This window comes from Rattus rattus, chromosome 4 (assembly GCF_011064425.1).
Source record: "Rattus rattus isolate New Zealand chromosome 4, Rrattus_CSIRO_v1, whole genome shotgun sequence".
Taxonomy (NCBI): Eukaryota; Metazoa; Chordata; class Mammalia; order Rodentia; family Muridae; genus Rattus; species Rattus rattus.
In genome coordinates, this window is record NC_046157.1 from 159233351 (window position 1) to 159253056 (window position 19706).

At 45.1% G+C, this 19706-nt stretch overlaps 1 pseudogene; it reads right to left on the reverse strand.

Annotated features, from left to right (window-relative positions):
* Window positions 1-13871: 13871 nt before the first annotated feature.
* On the reverse strand, window positions 13872-13970 carry LOC116899788 (annotated as a pseudogene).
* Between the last annotated feature and the right edge of the window lie 5736 nt (window positions 13971-19706).

Sequence of the window (19706 nt, forward strand, 5' to 3'; positions counted from 1 at the left end):
GGGCCCAAGCGTAGGTGAGTGTACTATCTACAGGCACCGGGCACACCCAAGCAGCTCTGATAAGAAAGCAGGTTCAAATGTGATTCTACAATCCCACCTCTGAGTGATACCCAGCAGAATTGAAGCCGGGGCTCCATGTGTAGCAGCATATGCCCATAATCCCAGCTCTGGACAGGGGAAGGTGAGGGGATCTGGAAGAAGGGAGGAAAGAAACAACAAAACAAACGTTGTTTGAAAACAAGCCATCTTTAAAAAAAAAAAACTTTTGTAAATGGATGAAAATTTAGAAGCAGGGTCCGTGGGGCTGGGGAGACATCTCAGAGGTTAAGGACGTTTACTGTTCTTATAGAGAACCTATGTCAGGTGACTCACGGCTTCCTGTAACTCCAGCCCCAACGGGACCTAACGCCTCGGGTCTCCACAGGCACCTGAATTCATTCGCACATGCCACACACAGAGACAGGCACATCCACACAATTAAATTTTAAATTAAATAAATTAAACTAAAATGCTTTTTAAAAAACATGATAAAAATAAATAAAAATCAGGGTCTCAGACAAATAGACCTCCGGCTCAAGACGGACAGCCACACCACTGTCGCAGTAGGCAGGAAAAGGGAGCAAGAGCTATGGTTTGGATCTAGTCGCTATGTGTCCCACAAAGGCACAGGTGTTGCAAACTTAGTCCTCAGAGTGTGGCAGTGCTGGGAGGTGGGGGAATTGCTAACAGGTGAAGAGTCGTGATTGGTGGCTAGTTACTGCGGCTGCTGCTCTCTAGAGAGGTGAACGTAGTTCTCCCGGGACCCAGGAGGATGCTGCTTCTGTGAAGTGTAATGAAAGACTAAGACCGACGCCCCTCCCTTTCTGGGTCCCAGCTTCCCGGCGTAAGCCTCCTCTCACGTGTTATAGAACTGTACCGCCATTTGCCCTGTGACGTCACCAAGGGCCTCTTAGCAGAGCAGAGCAGAGCTGGAGCAGCAGGCTGGGGTGGGACAGCTGTCTTGGGCCAGATGTGGCACTGGCTAGATTTTTTGGAGTGGCCCTCAAGCTTATATAAGACTGACCCCTGTTCCCTCAGGCAGGAAGAAAGGGTGAGTGTACTGTTCACCCGGCCCGTGCCAGCGCTCGATCTTGCGAATACTTGAGCTAAGTCACGCTCTTCTCATATGTCACCACTGCAGCTGTTATGTCAAGGGGAAAGACTCTTGTTTTACCAAGCATTTTGGATGGATGAATGGCCAGGCAGAGTGTGCTCCACACACACACAGAAGCTGCCCTCTGCCTTCAAAAGGGAGGAATCTGATCCGAATACATTACATACGTGTATGGAAATGTCACCATGAAACCCACTGTAATGCATAATAAACATGTCAACAAAACCAAACAGAAACAGCACAGCAAAGGGGAAAGGTTCACTGTGCACAGCGGTAACCCAGCCCTCATGAGAGGAAGGCAGAAGTTAGGTGGGTTATGGGTGGTGGGTTATGCACCCCATCCCCTAAGAATAATGCAGCTAGCAACCTCAGACCCTCTTGCAACCTCCACCTATGTCAGGCTATGGGTACGTCCATCACTGAACAGTGATGTACATTTCCTGCTACTAGTAACGATCAAATCCAGGCAGTTCCCATTCAAGTAGATTTCCAAACATATCTAGGTATGAAAAGCAGAAGGGCCCAATTAGTCCGAGTGGGTGTGCATACATGTTCAATAAAACACAGAAATATCAAGAAATATTACAGAACTGTGCTCTCAAGCCATGTTTTTAGGGAGGCTCCGAATTCATCATATTGTATCTATGCATAACTGGGTACTCATACAATTAAAGCCAGATGCATTGTGGGAAGGGACAGGGGTAGCAGGAAAAAGGAATGCATGACTTAATATATCCAAATAAGGAGTGACCCAAAGTACACCCCTTAGTAACTGTGGTGGTTTTAAATGAAAATGGCCCCATACGCTCATAGGGAGTGGCACTATTAGAGGTGTGGCCTTGTTGAAGAAAGTGTGCCACTCAGGGTGGGCTTTGAAGTTTAGAAGCTCAAACCAGGCCCTTTTGGTCTCTCTCTCTCTCTCTCTCTCTCTCTCTCTCTCTCTCTCTCTCTCTCTCTCTCTCTCTCTCTTTCTCTTTTCTCTCTTGCCACCTGCTGATCCAGATATAGAACTCTTGACTCTTTCTCCAGTACCATGCCTATCTGGACACTGTCATGTTTCCTGTCATGATGATAATGGACTGAACTCCTGAAACTATAAGTCAGCCCTAATTAAATATTGTCCTTTGTAAGAGTGGCTGTGGTCTTTGTGTCTTTACAACAGACACCAGAACTAAGACAGTGACTAACTCTTCTTTCTTTGGAACTCCGTAAGAAGTCCTAACAATATCCCTCTTTAATCTCCACTCATTTTACCTTGAATGAACAAAGCTCTCCTGCTCCTTGGGCAAGCCAGCCCCCACGCACAGCGAACAGAGCTGTACAAGTCTATTAAACAGGAGGTTTCCAGGAAGTAAAATTCTTAGAAACAATTAAATCCCAGTCAGGAGATAGAAGCAGGAGGATCAGGTGTCCCGGCCATCCTACCTTGTGTTCAATTAAAGGCAAGTCTATTATACCCTGCCAAGAATCAAAAGCCATTCAGGCATAGGGGCACACAACTTTTATTCCAGTACGGAAGCAAAGGCAGGCAGATTTCTGTGAGTTCAAGGCTAACCTGGTATATATAACAGGTTCCAGGACTACAGAGGTTACAGAGTAAAATCTTGTGTCAAATAAAAGATGACATATAATAGAAAGTTTAGAGGGTAAATTTTATATTGTGAATGTTTTAAAGAATATCTAAACATATTTCAAAGATTAAAGGGGGTAGGCATGGAGGCAGGGGGCTTCCTTGAGTTCTCTCCCCAGCTGGATACACCTTTTCGGCTCAGACCCTTCACCATCTGAGCGACAGACCTAATTCCCAAGTGTCTGCTTGGCCTCCCGGTGTCCTTTGCGGTCCCGCCTTCCCTTGGGCAGAGCCTTCCGGAACCCTCTCCTCTCTACCCCAGAACTGTGCCTGCTGATTCTGAATCCAGAAGCAAGGCCTAGAGGAGTCCTCAGTGCCCACTAATCACCACAGGCAGAGGGTTTGCCCAGCGTGCCCAGCCCCAAGTTCAATCCCCATTACCGAAAAACAAAAGCCATTCAATTACCCCCACTCTGCCTCCTGGGGTGTCCCATTCTCAGGCTGTGTTGGGGTAATACTATTGTTTTTGAGACTCATCAAGAAATATTACAGGGCCTAGGGGTGTAGGGGTATAACAGTTGGTAGATAGTTTATTGCCAAGCATAACCGCTCATGACTGTAACCTTAGAACCCAAGAGGCTGAGGCAGGAGGATTGCCATGAATTCTAGACTAGCCTAAAGGGCTGGGGGAAACATTTCAGTTAGGGTACATGATTGGCATACTGAGGACCTGGGTTGGATCCTCAGCACTAGAAAAATATTTTAATTGGCAAATATTAATTATATGTATATCTTTCTTCTTGGAAAGGAAAATTCTTGACTAAAGGTCAGAGATGACGAGCTACTGGGCAAACTTTAATCAATTAATTAGTTTTATATCAGGCTATAGATTAAAGGACAACACAGTCAGTCCTTGGCCAGGAAGTTTTTAGTGGGGCGCACGCTGCTTTGATGGAAGTTTTGACTTTACTACAGAGTCGTGTGCCACTTTTTAAATTTTGTGTCCTCCTCCTCCTCTCCCTCCTCATCCTTATTCTCATCATCATCAGTGTGTGTGTGTGTGTGTGTGTGTGTGTGTGTGTGTGTGTGTGTGTGTGTGTGTCTGCCTGTCTGTCTGAAGTGTGTGGGTGTGTGGCTGCCACAGCACCCATGTGAAGGCCAAAGGGTGACTTTGAGAAGTTGGTTTTCTCCTGCTCTTCCTGGGACTCTGGGGTGGCGGTTGTGTGGAGCCATTTCACACCCTCTAGAGCCACACGTCATCTTAAAGAAATGAGGTAAAGGCCTTGGAGAGATGGCTCGGAGGCTCAGAGCACCGGCTGATTTTCCAGAGGACCCAGGTCCCATTCGGGGTACCCAGGTGGCAGGCTACAGCCATCTGTAACTCAAGTTCCAGGTGATCCCATACCCTCTCCTGGTCTACCATAGCTACCAGCAACATACATTACACAGATATACATGTAGACGAAGCACACATACACACACACACACACACACATACACACACACACACACACACACACAATAAAATAACAATGAGATGATCTGGTGAGAACCCTATGCATTTAGCCCTTGTCCCCATGACTTTACTATAGACATGGTTTCCATTTCTCCAGTGTGACAGAAGTTTTGGGGTGGGGGGATTGAGTCCCTGCTAAACCTTATCACGTGTACAACTGCTATATACGACTATACCATTGCCTACACACAACTATACAACTTCACTCTGCTCATGGGATCACCCAGCTCCTCTCCAGACTCTTCTGTAACCTTCACCTCTTCCCTGCGCTCCATCGTCTGTCTCCCATAGAGCTAAGATCTGGACCCCCAGCTTCAGAACCTGTTGCTTCTAATAAGTTATGGCTACAAGGCCTAACCACAGACTTCGGAATGGCTTTTTGTCATACAACACGGTCTTCGTTACCAGGACAAGTGGGTGAGAGATATCATAGTCACTGAGCATTTTCTTGCTAAAGCACTTGCTAGAAGGACAGCTAGCCAAGCTGTTTGCTGCTGGCATTGGCCTGTATGAGGAAAGTGGAGGCCAGCGTGCAGGGTCAGTTTTACTTATGAACACATTTCCATTCTGCGCAATGTGTGCCGGCACTGTCCGTGTGATGACGGCACGTCATCAGTTAAGCGACTTCTGGGTTGTCCGTGCAATTAGCTGTGCCATGTCCGCCATTTCCATGCAAGGGACCCTTTTTTTTCCGTCCTGCCAATGTTTCTATACATAACAGCTGAGACGGTGACTCTCTACGTCTGAATACAGTTCAGCAACGAGTCGGGGATTCCTGCCTGAAACACGCCTGCTCTGTGGACGACAGTCACCCTGGGAAGACAGAGGCACAGGAGGCTCTAAGGGAAGCCATGAGAACTACACTAGTTGTTATAAAATGATAACCTTGGACCACAAGGATTAAAAATGTGTTGTTCAGCCCATAGTTCCATGAGAGGTTGCTGGGAAGATGGCCTCACAGAACCTGGAAGCAGGCACGGCAACACATGTCACCGTGGAAACACAGGCAGGGGAATGTCTGTGAATTACAGACTACTCGGTCTACATTGCAAGTTCCAGGACAGCCAGGGCTACAAAGTGAGATGCTGTTTTTAAATTTAAAAAATATCGGGGGGTGAATTTACAGTTGCCTGAGGGTAAGAGTTATGGTTCTGGCAGAATCTTTTGTCTGCCTGTTACCAGGCAGAAAGGGTGAGGGCCCCTCCCTCACTGCCTCTTGACTTCATTTATTTATTTACCTGTTTTTTTGTGTGTGTGTGTGTGTGTGTGTGTGTGTGTGTGTGTGTGTGTGTGTGTGTGAGAGAGAGAGAGAGAGAGAGAGAGAGTTCAATGTCAGAGATCCTGTTGATAACTCTTTCTTTCCTCCTATCATGTGGGTCCCTGTGTCAAACTCAGCCGTGTCAGGCATTCAGGTAAAACTGTGGCAACAAACACTTTCTACTCCCTGAACCATCCTTCCAGCCCCTACATTGTTTTTTTAAGTTCTGTAGTTTTGTCTTTTGAGAGAGCTCAAGCTGACCCAAACCTCACTATGTAGCCTTAGCTGGCCTTGAACTCTTGACAGTCCTCCTGCCTCAGCCTCCCAAGTGTTGCAGGCCAGCACAATTAGAGCAAGGAACAGGCTTTTAAAAATGAAGAAGTAGAGTAGTATTATTAACATTATAATAACGTCAAGTTAGATGGGCATGGTGGCATTTTAGCCTCAGGAGGCAGAGGCAAGTGGATCTCTGTGAGTTGAGGATCAGTTTGGTCTAAACAGTGATTTCCAGACCATGCAGTGTCTCAATAACAACAACAACAACAATGATGATAGTAATACTACTACTACTACTACTACTACTACTACTAATAATAATAATAATAATAACTTCATTTTGTGTAAATGAGTTTGAAGCATGAACCCAGACCTAAAGGTATCCACTCAAATAGCCATGGTAAATGTCACACAGACATTTGGCCCGTTCTCTTGGCCCATGTAATTGAGTCTCGATTACCTCTGAGGGATTTATCCAGCAACAACATGGAGTCTCAGCTCTGAGCACTACTTTATGACACTAACAGACACTCAGTGGAAAGGTTCTTAACCGGCTTTCCTCTGCAGAGAGAATTTAATGAGTGCTGTCGCCAGTCACAGTCTTTGTAGTAGAATCTGGAAAGGCACCGAAGTGACAGATAAACCTCTAATCATGTTTACTGGCCACACCAGAGTCCAAAGGGTCTGACAAATGAATCAGAGCCAGAGTCCCAGTGTCCATAGGGTGATGTCATTTGGCCACTGCCTCTATGACCTGCAGCACTTTACTTTGTAGGGGTTGACATGAGTTCCTCCATTTTGTTTCTGACACCATCACATCTGAATTTGGTGCTGCCCACTGCTTTGTTGCTGTTGTTGGCTATTTCAACAGGTGTGTAACACAGGTGTTTCTCATCCTCCACCACAACCAGCCCAGCTTTCCTGTAAAGCATCTTCTTGTACCTAGACAGGACTGGATATCAGGACACACTACCAGTTACCTACAGTGATCAAAGAATGTTTCTTTTTCTAAAAAAAAAAAAAAAAGATTTACTTATTTATTATATATGAGTACACTGTTGCTGTCTTACAGATGGTTGGGAACCACCATGTGTTTGCTGGGATTTGAACTCAAGACCTCTGGAAGAGCAGTCAGTGCTATTAACCGCTGAGCCAGCTCTCTGGCCCTCATGTTCCATCTACAAAGTCTATGGACACAATCCAGCCCTCTGGGCCCATCTGGGCTCCTGTGTCCACCTCTATGCCTGAGTCACATGACCAGTGACAGTGTCACACCCAGGGATGGTGTGACAGCAATGATTCTGCCGCGGACTTAGAGATGTAGTTCCATTCCTTCCACGAGTGAGTAATCCTTACACAGGGCTCTGATAGGCAGATACTAGGTAAACAGTTAAACAGTGGGATCGGGGAGATGTAGAATCACTGAAGCCTCGACCTATCCAGAGACGCATGACCTTCCCATCCCTGGGATGTAACTTGCCTCCTCTCAGGCCAGGCCTGCCCATGCATTTCTGCAACCAAGGAGGAGACCAGGCCACCCCTCTCTGCTTCCCAGCCTGCTTGATGGAGGGGCTTTTGGGAAAGTCTGTCCCTTAAGCCAGCACTCGAACAACTGGATGCATTGTGCCCTGACTGCGGATCACCACGAAGGAATGCACAGCAACAGAAGCTGGGCCATCTGCAGGCTTTGTGCGATACCCATCGAATCTCCAGGAGCACTTTACACATAATTGTTAAGAACAAGTAAACGAGGTGAATGTAAATGGGATGAACGGTTTATAAATATACCCCTCGCGCTCTGCAGTCAGAGGCTCGCCACTCAAAGGCCAATGTTCAGGGCATGGGAGTTGGCAGGAACCAATCAGGTTTGTTCCAGGGTTGTCAGTCTTGAGAAGAGAGAGTGGCTCTTGTCTCAACCTGAGGGCTCCGGAGTACAGGGAGCTTTTGCAGTGGTTCTCAACCTTCCCGATGCTGCGACCCTTTAATACAGTTCCTCGTGGTGTGGTGAACCCCAGCCATAACATTATTTTTGTCGCTACTTCATAACTGTAATCTGGCTACTGTTATGAAATGTAAGATAAATATCTGATATGCGATCCACCAGAGGGATGAACAGTTGAGAACTGCCGGTTTATAGGGAGGAGACACGGAGGAGGAGGGCTGCCTTCCGAAGCATCTTCCTCATCTAGAGCATGGGCCTCCTTTTTACTCCCTGGTTGGAATGCTGAGGTGGACCTCAGTCTCTGGCAGCTAGTTCCCATATTTCCTTATGTTTTTTCCCCCTGAGACAAAGTCCACATCTGTAACTCGGGTTGGCTTGGAACTCACTGTGGAGCCCAGTCTGGCCTCAAGCATGCAGCATTCCTAGTTTGGCTTCCCAAGTGCTGAGGTTATGGGCATGCACCACCGCTCCCAGGCAGATACAACCTTCAGCATCTACCTAGGGCTCCTCAACAACAAATGCTCAGAAAGGGGTGAAAAGGCCAGGGCAACAGAGGGCACACTTAGACATGTGTAATTTCAAAACCTTCTCAGGCAGCAGTGCCGGCAGGGGGTTCTTGCAGAGGACCAAGCCCCCCTCTTCAGACAGCTCACAGCTAATGGTAATTCCAGTGCCAAGGAATCTAACACCCTCTTCTGGGCTTCTTAGGCACCTGCATTCACATGTACACACACACACACACACACACACACACACACACACACACACACACACACACACACGGGGGAGAGAGAGAGAGAGGGGGAGAGACACACAGAGAGATGGGGGGGAGAGAGAGAGACACACACAGAGAGGGGGGAGAGAGAGAGAGATGGGGGAAGGGGGAGAGAGAGAGATGGGGGGAAGGGAGAGAGAGAGAGAGAGAGAGAGAGAGAGAGAGAGAGAGAGAGAGAATCTTTAAAAAGATGTCCTTCACCAGAGGTATCTGTAATCCCAGTATTCAGGTTACCCAGGCAGGAAGACCAAGAGTTATAAGCCAGCTTGAATAAATAGCAAAAGCCCTGTCTCAAAACACAAACCTTTCTCAGTAACTTGAAACCTTAAGGTCAAGATATACTAAATTAAGTCATATACATTAGACATCTAGGAATTTCTAAAGAAGTTAGGTTTCTAGCCAGGCATCGTGATACATATCTATAGTTCCAAAACTTGGGAAATTGATGCAGGAGAATTTCCTTGAGTTTTGAGTCTTGTCTCAAAAATAAATAATAAAAATGAAATTATAAAGTTTATTTATTAAGCTTAAGTTCGGGGCTTACATATCTTTTATTATATTTCTTTATTTTGGATATGTATGCATACGGGCATGCCTTTGGGCCACAGTGCATGTGTGGAGACCAGAGGACATCTTCCAGGTCTTGGTTATTTCCCCCAATGGATCTCAGGGATCAAACTCAGGTCACTGGACTCAAAAGTATCTTTACCTGCTGAGCTCTCTCCCCGGCCCCTTTTTTATATGATATGGAAAATAGACCAATAAATTTCGATCTGTTAGAAAATTTGTGTTTCCACATTTGAAAATTGTGTTATAGACAAGCGTGGTGGTTCATGTCTACAATCGCAGCATTTGGGAAATGGAGAAAGGAGGATTGATGCATTTGAAACCAGCCTGGTCTATATAGTGAGTTTCAGGCCTGAGTGAGACCTTAAACCCCTTCAAAGAAAGGAAAGGGGTGAAGAGGAGAGGGGGTTTTCTCTTTTAAAGATTTATTCCATCATTATTTATTAATATTTGTAATTCTTTGTATCTCCGTGTGGGTATATACACAAGAGTGCAGGTGCCTAAGGGGCCCAGAGGCATCAGATCCCCTGCAGTTGACTGTGAGTCACCCATGTGTAGATTCTGGGAACCTGGGTCCTTTGCCAGAGCAGAGCTAACTCTTAACTGCTGAGCTATTTTTCCAGCCCCATGGGGAGGAGAATTTCTAATAATGATTAGAAACATGGTGCTAGTCTCCTGAACAACTGTTACACAGAACTAAATATAAGACAGGAAACAGCTCTATATGTGAGGAAAGTATAGAGTCTAAAGATGTTCCCAGAACCTAGAAATCACATTACTTTTTGAGATGGGTTCTTATGCAGCTCATGTGGCCTTAAACTCTCCACATGGCAGAAGATGGCCTTGAACTTCTGATCCTCATGCATTTATATCCTGAATGCTAGGGTTGCAACGGTACAACACCATACCTCTGGGCCAGGAGGGTTCTACTGGCTTATCCACAGCCCTAGTCTAGAGATTGTTTTTAATCCTAAATCATTAATGCATGATAGTAGCTTCTTATGGCTTAAGAACAATAGGAATAGCATTAAGTGTGTATTGTGAACTGACTGGGCCAGGATCCGTTACTGGGGCATAAGCTTGAAAACAGAAAGGAGCTGACCAAGTGAGTGAACAGCCTACCAACTCAGCCACAAGGGATGGAAGGAGGCCTGCAGGGGGCGCTACTGGGCAGCAGCCTCTTGCCATGGAGTAGCGGTACAAGGGGGCTACGTTCATTGGTGTAGTTTTACAAACCGCTTTCCTTCTGTGTGCTCGCATCCTCGCCTTGAGATCTGTGGTCAGAGGGCAGTTGATCTGACCCAGGAGCTGCTGAGTTACCCTTATGGCCAGCGTTACTCTCTTGCACAAATGCCTTGGCTTCATGGTGTGGCCTGGGCCTTATGAGGGACTGGTGCTAGAAAACACGGGTCGGATGAGGAACAAACGCATTGTTCCCCTATGTTCTACTCTCAGTAGATTTCTTTTATTCATAAATGTATTTCATTTTTGTTTTGTTTTGTTTTGTTTTTTTTGATTGCTTGTGTTTTTTTTTTCTCATTCAGTTGGTTTGTTTGTTTGTTTGTTTGTTTGTTTGTTTGTTTTTGAGACAGGGTTTCTCTGTATAGCCCTCTCTGTCCTGGATCTTTCTGTGTAGACCAGGTTGGCCTTGAACTCAAGAGATTTGCCAGACTCTGCCTCACAAGTGCTGGGATTAAGGCATGTGCCACCACTGCCTGGCTTTTGGTATTTCAAAACAGGGTCTTACTATGTAGCCCAGATAGTCTCAAACTTCTTATCCTTCATCCTGAGTGCTAGGATTTTGGGCCTGTGCCACCACATCCATGTTTGGTTTGCTCAGAATAGGAAATTATGAAAGTTTTTAGTTTGTTTGTTTGTTTTTATCTTTTAGGCAGTCAGTCTGGAAATCTAAGATTTAAGATTGTTTTGCATGGTTTTGTGTGTAATGTTTTTCCTCCTTTGAGACAGGGTTTTTCAATTACTCTCTTATGGCTGTCCTGGAACTCACTATATATACCAGATTGGCTTTGAACACACAGAGATCTACCTGCCTCTGCCTCCTGAGTGCTGGGATTGAAGGCCTGAGCAACCACACCTAGCTGGCTTTTGTTTTTGAAATAGAATCTCATGTAGACCAGACTGGCTTTGAACTTGATATTTAGCTGAGGATGACCTTTAACTAAATCTTCCTACTTCTACTGCTGGAGTCACAGAGGTGTGTCGCCATGTGGCGAGACCCCTTCGAAAGATACTTTCATTGGTTTTCTTTTAGAATGGTCCTAGTTGGGCCTGGAGAGATGGCTCAGCAGTTAAGAGCACTGACTGTTCTTCCAGAGGTTCTGAGTTCAATTCCCAGCAACCACATGGTGGTTCACAACCATCTGTGATTGGGATCTGGTGTCCCCTTCTGGTGTGTCTGAAGACAACAACAGTGTACTCACATATATAAAATAAAATGAAAAAAGAAAAGTGGCCAACTGGTTGACCTCCTATAAAATGGCCCTAGTTAATGAAGTGCTTTAAGCTTTTCATCTATTGGACAAACTTCCTCAAGTCAAAGTTTCCCCTTTTAAGGTTCCAATTCTTAACCTCTGTATGTGTGTGTGTGTGTGTGTGTGTGTGTGTGTGTGTGTGTGTGTCTGTGTGTGTGTGTCTGTGTCTGTGTCTGTGTGTCTGTGTGTGCATGCACTCATGTGTGAACACACATGAGCACAATTGTGCATTCTGCAGCACAAGTGTAGAGATCAGAAGCTTACTCTGGGCCATCTGTTCTATCTTTAAGTGGGTCCCAGGGATTGAACTCAGATCATCAGGCTTGGCAGCAGGAGCCCTTACCCACTGAGCCATCTCATCAGCCCCTTGTCTACAATGGATTTTGAGATTTTTTTTTCCAGAGGGTCCCTAAAAGTCCTAAAAACACATATTAGACTTGCACTTGTATGAATGAATTTTTGTATAAATGGAGTTTTGAATGTATTATTAATATATGATCCAAAATTGTATAAAAGTCATAACTCGTAAGTCTGTGTCTTGGTTTTTATTAATAGTCATAATTCTAATGTTACTCTTTTTGGAGACAGGATCTCATTATGTATCCCCGGCTGATCTGGAACTTGCTACAAAGTCAAGGTTGGCCTTGAACTCTTGGTGATCCTCCTACATCTGCCTCCCAAGGTCAGGGGATTCAAACATGAACCATCACACCCAACTGCAATGTTGTAGGCTATAGAATAATGAATGGCTTTCATTGTGAACTATCAGATCATTCTATATCGCTGGCCTTGTTGAGTTCAGTTGCTTTATTCTGTCTTTCTGGATGCTTTCTGCATTCAATTAAAACCCTAAAGTGGTGTCTTCTACGAGGTTGCCGGGAAAGATGAGGTCTCCGAGAAATGTGAATTTTTAATGACTTCAGACTGGAGAAGAATTTCCAGAACTCTATGACAGAAATTGGTGAGTTTATGAAACTGCTAACCCAACGGCAGGGAGAAAAGGAATTGATAAATGTGAGGTTGAATTCATTAATAAAATAGTTTGGGGAGCTAGGCACGGTGATGCATGCCTGTAATCCCAGCACTGAGAGGTGGCAGCGGCTGGATTGTAAGATTGAGGGTTATATGAGATGTAAGCAAGACCCCATCTCAAAAACAGCAACAAAGACAAAATTAAAAATGAAGAAGGCACCAGATGTGGTGACCTACGAGTACTCCTAGCACTCAGGAACCTGACATAGGAGAATTGCCACAAGTTAGAAGCCAGCCTGGGCTACATTGTGAGTTCAAGGCCAGATTACGGACTAAGAGTAAACCACATCTCAAAAGAATGGAAGGAAGGATGGAAAAGAAAATAACACAGCTTCAAGTATCCAGTTATAGTAACAGAAAAGCCACAAATAGAAGGGCTTGCTATGCAAGCATTAGATCAGAGAAGAGAGACAGACTGCTATGGTACGGCTGTGGTTTGTGTATCTCAGGTACCTCTCCAGGTTTCCCAGCTTGAAAGCAATGTGGTCTCTAGTGTGGCCATGGTAAAGGGCAGTGGAACCTTTAAGAGGTAGGACCTAGATACAAGACCCTGGGATCAGTCCTCAGCACTGGGAGGAGAGGAGAGGTCAGAAGTGGGGAAGGAGAGGAGGAGAGGAGAGTTGGGAGGAAGGGGGAGAAGACAGTGGGGGAGGGAGTCATTAATTATATCTGAGAAGCATTCAGGTAGTTCTCAATGGACCTGAGTTACAACTAGAAAAAGGGTTGTTCTGTCTGTCTGTTTGCCTGTTGTCTGTCTTACCTCAGCCCACACTCTGGCTTCTAGTCCAAGGATATGATCTGTTTCTTTGGAATGTGCTTTTTGCTGTCATAGTGCCATAGGTCATAAGGCAAGATAACACTGATACCTTGCCCTCAAACCTCAGAGCCCTGAGCTATCTCTTTTTCTATTTCTTCTTCTCTTCCTCTTTCTTTAGTTGTTCGTTTAAGGTATGATTTATTTTTGTTTGTGTATATAATGTGTGTCTGTTGTGTGTGCATTGTTGTGGGGTGTCCACCATAGAAGGCTGCTTGGACACAGGTTGAAGAAAGTCTTTATTAGCCTACCGTGACTACACCGAGCTTTTGGGATCCCATTATAACCCGAGCCTTTCTTAGGGTGAACTTTAAGCACAAAAACCATATCCTGGGTTGACATACTTCAGTTAGCAAGAACAGGTAGCCAGACTAAGATCTGGGGGGCTGTTACATGTATATATGTATATGTGTGGGGGTACATGGATGCATGAGGGCGTCTTCTGCCTTGAGTAGTCTCTCTTTCTCAATGTTGTGAAAAATATGAAATACTCCACAAATGTGTTCCACCCTCTTTCAGGGGACATGCTAATCGCTGTATCCATACAATTTTAGTATATGCAATGCAGAGCTGACCCTGGGACAAGGCCTCACTTGTCCACAGATGTGTAGTTCAGGTTAGCTGACCTAAGAGCTTTAGTTGATTCTCCTGCCTCTGTCTCCTGTCTCCTCCTAGGAGCCCCTGGGATTATAGACCCATGCACTGTTGTTTGGAATTTTCCTGGGTTCTGGATCGTAAGGCACAGCAACCATTTTGCCACCGGGTTATCTTCCCATCTTATTTTTTATTTTAAGACAAAGTCTCACTCTGAAGTCAACTCCAGTGTAAAACTTTCAGTAATCCTCCTGCCTCATCCTCGCCCCCACCCAAGCACTAGAATTACAGGCATGAGCCTCCACAACTGACTTAAGCCTCTGAAAAGAAATGCCCATAGTTAACTTTTCTTTCCATTAAAAACATAGTTGGGAGCTGGAGAGATGGCTCAGCAGTTAAGGGCACTGACTACTCATCCAAGGACCTGGGTTCAAATCCTCATGGCAGCTCATAACTGTAACTCCAAGATCTGACACTTTCACATAGATATACATGCTGGCAAAACACCAATGAACATAAATGATTTTCTAAAACTCTTATTTATGTTTGTTTATTTTAGTATGCGTTTGTGTGTGTGGTACACATATATGAATGTTCCATGATGCTCATGTGGCCATCAGAGGACAAATTTGATTATTGATTGGTTGATTGATTGTTTGGTTGATTGATTGATTGATTTTGAATCAGTTCTACAACTTTATTGACATTCGGCAGGTTAGCTCTCATCCACATTGACAAACTGTAGATTTCTGGATGCGGTAACAGGCATGGACGTTACCACCGTGTAGAGGATGAATCTCATTCTCATTATGTTTTTCTGGACAAAGGTACTCAGATGAGATACAGAATATTCCTTCTTCCCTCGGCCCAGACAGCCTTATTGAGCCTGGCATCAAGCACACATCTGGACTCCTCATCTCTGTCATGGCAAATTTCCAGATTCCTTTGAGTGCCTGAGAAGCACGCTTCTTGAAGTCCACGCCATGGATGCGCTTGTGAATGTTGATGGTGTATTCTCGGGTCACCACCTGGTTGATAGCAGAACAGCCCTTCTTGCCTTCTTTGCAGGATATATCTAAATTCAGGTGGCAGGGAGGCTTCTGCCCGGCCCAAGTTAACCAGAAAACAACTTTTGAGGGCTGGTTCTCTTCTTCGATGGTGTCTGCCTTGGGAATCTAACTCAGGTCCTCTGGTTTGGTAAAACCTTGATCTTCAGAGCTATCTTGCCGGCACTCTTTGCTTTTGTTTGTTTGTTTGTTTGTTTGTTCTTGAGACAGAGTCTCACAGTGTAACTATGACTGACTTGGAGCTCACTATGTAGACCAGGCTGGCCTCCAACTCATAGAAATCTGCCTGTGTCAGAATCCTGAGTGCTGGGATTAAAGACGTGTGTCCCCACATCCAGGTTTGCATTTTTGAAAGTTGACCGACTTGGTGACAAAAAATAATGTCCTGAAGTGATGGGAAGAGGACTGCCTGACAACTGGCTTTATTTTTCTCCTCCAGTTTTTAGTCTTGTGGTGGTTTGCACCTAAAATGTCCCTCTAAGGCTCACACGTTGAAGGTTGAGTCTCCAGGATAGCAGCATTCAGAGGTGAACCTTTGCTTCATTAGTTTTTCACGGCAGGGTTTCCAGTATCCAGGCTATCCTTGAACTGGCTATGTAGTTAAGGCTGACTTTGAACTCCTGATCCTTCTCCAAAGCAAAAGGATTGCAAGTCCTGTCTTCTGGGTAAAGCTTTTGATTGGATCATGAGGCTCTGACCTTATCAGTAGATCGATCCATCAATAAGTCACATTTGATGAAATCACTGGAAAGTAGTAGGTACCCTGTAGTTGGAGGAGATGGGTCCTGGGGGATGTGCACAAGAGGGCGCATCCTGTCCCAGCCCCATCCTTGCTTTTCTCCTCTGTGCTGCTTGGCTGCTGTGAGGAGACCAGGTTTACTCCACTGCACTCTTCTACCTCAGCTGGGAATATCCAAGTGGTGTATACTTCTAATCCCAGGGAGGGTGAAGGCGGAGGAGAGGAGCTGAAGGCCAGGCTGCCCTACACAGTGAATTCTAGGCCTACCAGGCTGCAGAGTGAGAGCCTGCACAACAACAACAACAACAACAACAACAACAACAACAACAACAAAACAACAACAACAACAACAACAGCTATTTTGCCACAGCACTGAAAATCTAACCTAACACAAACTGTGGAAGGAAAACTCAGAAAACCTCTGCACTTTGCTGTTTTTCACATTTCTTCACCTCAAAGCAAGCTATATGCCAAGGACACGCAGACCTGGCAGGTGAGATGGCTCAGTGGGTGGAGGCAGACGCTGCCACGTCTGACAACCTGAGTGTGACTCTGGAACCCACATGTGTAGAAGGAAACACTGACAAGTAGTTGTCCTGTGACCTCTGACAGTGCTTGCCTCTAATCCATGGGCACCAGGAGTGTGCACATACAGGCACACAGATACACAGACATATGAAGAACAATTATTGAATGTGAATCTGAGTGTCTATTTAGGATTCTTGGTTTGTCTGTTTGTCTGGGTGCTTGAGATGGAAATGGGACATGCTAATGGTACTCTTCCACTGACCCAGCCCAAGGTATACAGAGGAGACAGAGATGCTACATGTATGTGGAAACGTGAGAAAATGTCCTGAGGGAACATTTTCTAAACTGCATGCAAAGATGTCACCTGCAAAGCATGACATAAAGCAGGCTGGAGTCACAGTTCCTGTGTTCCTGGAAATGAAGGCTACCTGCTAGGCTCAGGTAGCACACGTTTATAGTCCCAGCACTCAGAAGACTGAGGCAGGAGGATTGACATAAGTTTGAAGCAATCTTTAGATACCTAGCAAGTACCCAGGTCAGCCTGGGTTAACAGACCAAAACCTTGTCATAAGAAAACATTTTTTAAAAACAGAAGCAGGGCATGATGGTGCTTGCCTCTAATCCCAGCACCGAAAAGCTGAGGAAGGAGAACTGCAAATTCCACTCCGTCTGGACTACCTAGTAAGCTAAGGCCATCTTGGGCTGTTTAGCTGGATCCTGTCTCAAGGGGAAAATAAGATTCTTTAGAGATATAACTTAGTGGTCAAACACTTCCCTTTCACACACAAGGCCCTGGGTTAAAGTTCACTGCTGTGAAGAGACACCGTGACCATGGCAACTCTTCTTTTTTTTTTTTTTTTTTTTTTTTCTTTTTTTTCGGAGCTGGGGACCGAACCCAGGGCCTTGCGCTTCCTAGGCAAGCGCTCTACCACTGAGCTAAATCCCCAACCCCGACCATGGCAACTCTTATCATTGGAGCTGCCTTACAGTTTCAGAGGTTTAGTCCATTATCATCACGGCAAGAGGGAAGCATGGTGGTGTGTAGGCTGGCATGGTACTGGAGAGGTAGCTGAGAGTTCTACATCAAGATGGGCAAGCAGCAGGAAAAGAGAGTGACACTGGGCCTGGCTTGAACATTTGAACCTCAAAGCCCACCTCCAATGATACATTTCCTCCAGCAAAGACACATCTACTCCAACAAGGCCACACCTCCAGTAGTGCCAATCTCCACCTGTTTTTTCAAACCACCAAGATGATGATAATGATGTGATGATGATGGTGATGGTGATGATGATGGTGATGGTCATGGTGATGGTGATGGTCATGGTGATGGTGATGGTGATGGTCATGGTGATGGTCATGGTGATGATGATGGTGTGATGATGATGATGGTGATGGTGATGGTGATGGTGATGGTGATGATGATGATGATGGGGAATTCTTGACAGGTGCTAGTGATGTGGAATTAGAAAGGGGGAAAGAACAGATTTAACTTTAAAAGATTTATTTTCATTACTTTTAATTGTGTCTGGATTTGAGTATGTGCATGTAAGAACAGTGCCCATAGAGGCTGGAAGAAGATGTTGGATCTCTGGAACTAGAATTACAGTTGGTTATGTAAGTGCTGGGAACGGAACTAGGGTCCCCTCTATAAGAGCAGTCAGTCTTAACTACCAAGGCATCACTCCAGCATTCTCTTCACCTGTTTGTCACTTGTCTGATTTGTCAACAGAAATAAGATGCCACCGGAGGTAGCATAGGGTGGGGGAAGGGCTGGCAGCAAGTGAGTTGGATCTAAAATGTGTCCCTAGGACTGGAAATATTGTTTGTTTGCTTGGTTGGTTTTTGATTTTTGAGACATGGTTTCTCTGTGTAGCTTTGGCTGCTCTGGAACTCAATTTTTAAACCAGGCTGACCTCAAACTCATCGATCCACCTGCCTCTCTCTGCCCCCTGAGTGCTGGGATTAAAGGTGTGTGCTGCCACCACCCCTTGGGAATATAGTTTGATTGATGCCTAGCATGCATGAAAGCCTGGGTTTGGTCCCCAGGATAGCACAAGACTGAGTACTGTATTGTATTTTGTCATGTTGTGTTGTGTCGTATTGTGTTGTGTTGTATTACATTGCATTGCATTTCGTGGTTTGCCTGTAATCCCAGCCTTTAAGAGAGAGGCAGGGGGATTAAAAATTCAAAGATTTCCTTTGTTAGCTATCTATCAAGTAGAAGGTCAGCCTGGGATACATGAGACCCTGTCGCTAAATTAAAATAAAAAGTCCTAGAAAGCTAATATGTTGAAAACATGGCCTCCAATATAGCAATGTCCAGAGTTGGGGTTTTTGCTTTGTTTTCCTATTTAAGACAGGGTGCTGGTCTGCCTTTAGTACAAGAATGAAGGAGGTTGATCTCATTTTCTACTACCCTTTCAGCAAACTGGCTTAGGAAACCAAGACTGGTCTACCAGACTGTCCCTCACTGGGGCTTCAGTCATGTGAGGAAACCAAATCCTCTGCTAGAGAGCAGTGCATTTCTCCAAGCTGTCTAACATTCTGTATTTCCCTTTTTGAGTCTTCTGACTGTAGAGAAAATCTCTTATGTACTATATGGATGCAACACCTGTCAATTAAAGCTGATAGACCTGTAGCTGAGACAGGAAATAGAAGGTGGGACATCCGGTAGGCAGAAAGGACTCTGGGATAGAGCCAGCCGAGGGAAGATTGGGCCCCAGACATAGATGATCCCAGCATGTAGGAGGCTGAAGTAGGAAGAGCTTAAGTTCAAGGCCAACCTGGACTGCATAATGAGTGTCACTCCAGCCTTGGTCACACAGTAAAACTAATCCTCTCCCTCTTTTTCTTTTCTTTCTTTTTTTCTTTTAGAGGGAGGGTCTGTTTGTGTGGCCCTGGCTGGTCTGGCACTTGCTAAGTAGATCTGGCTAGCCTCAAACTCACAAGAGTTCTACCACCTCTGTCAGAGATTAAAGCTATGTGCCGCCACGACAGTCAAGACCCCATTTTTTTAAATTCCCAAACAGTGACAAAATACAACTAATTGGGTTCTCTTGATGTATTGAATTAAATGGGAAAGTTGTCAAGGAATATCTAATGATAAGTCTGGTGAGTTAGATTTACATAAGTGTGTTACTAATATGTGTCTCAGAAGCTGAACAAAATTCATACAGGTCTGATAGTCTGGCATACTATCAGCCATAGTCTGTTGTCTTCAAGCACATGCAGAAGAAATAACTGAATTTCCACATTCACAGATGGTTGTTTACTTGGTAATTTCCCAAGCGACCATCAACCTAAACTGTTTTGTTCTCCAGGAGACCCTCAGAAGAGATTCAGGCAACTTCCTGATGACTTTAAGATGGCACCTCGGCCCT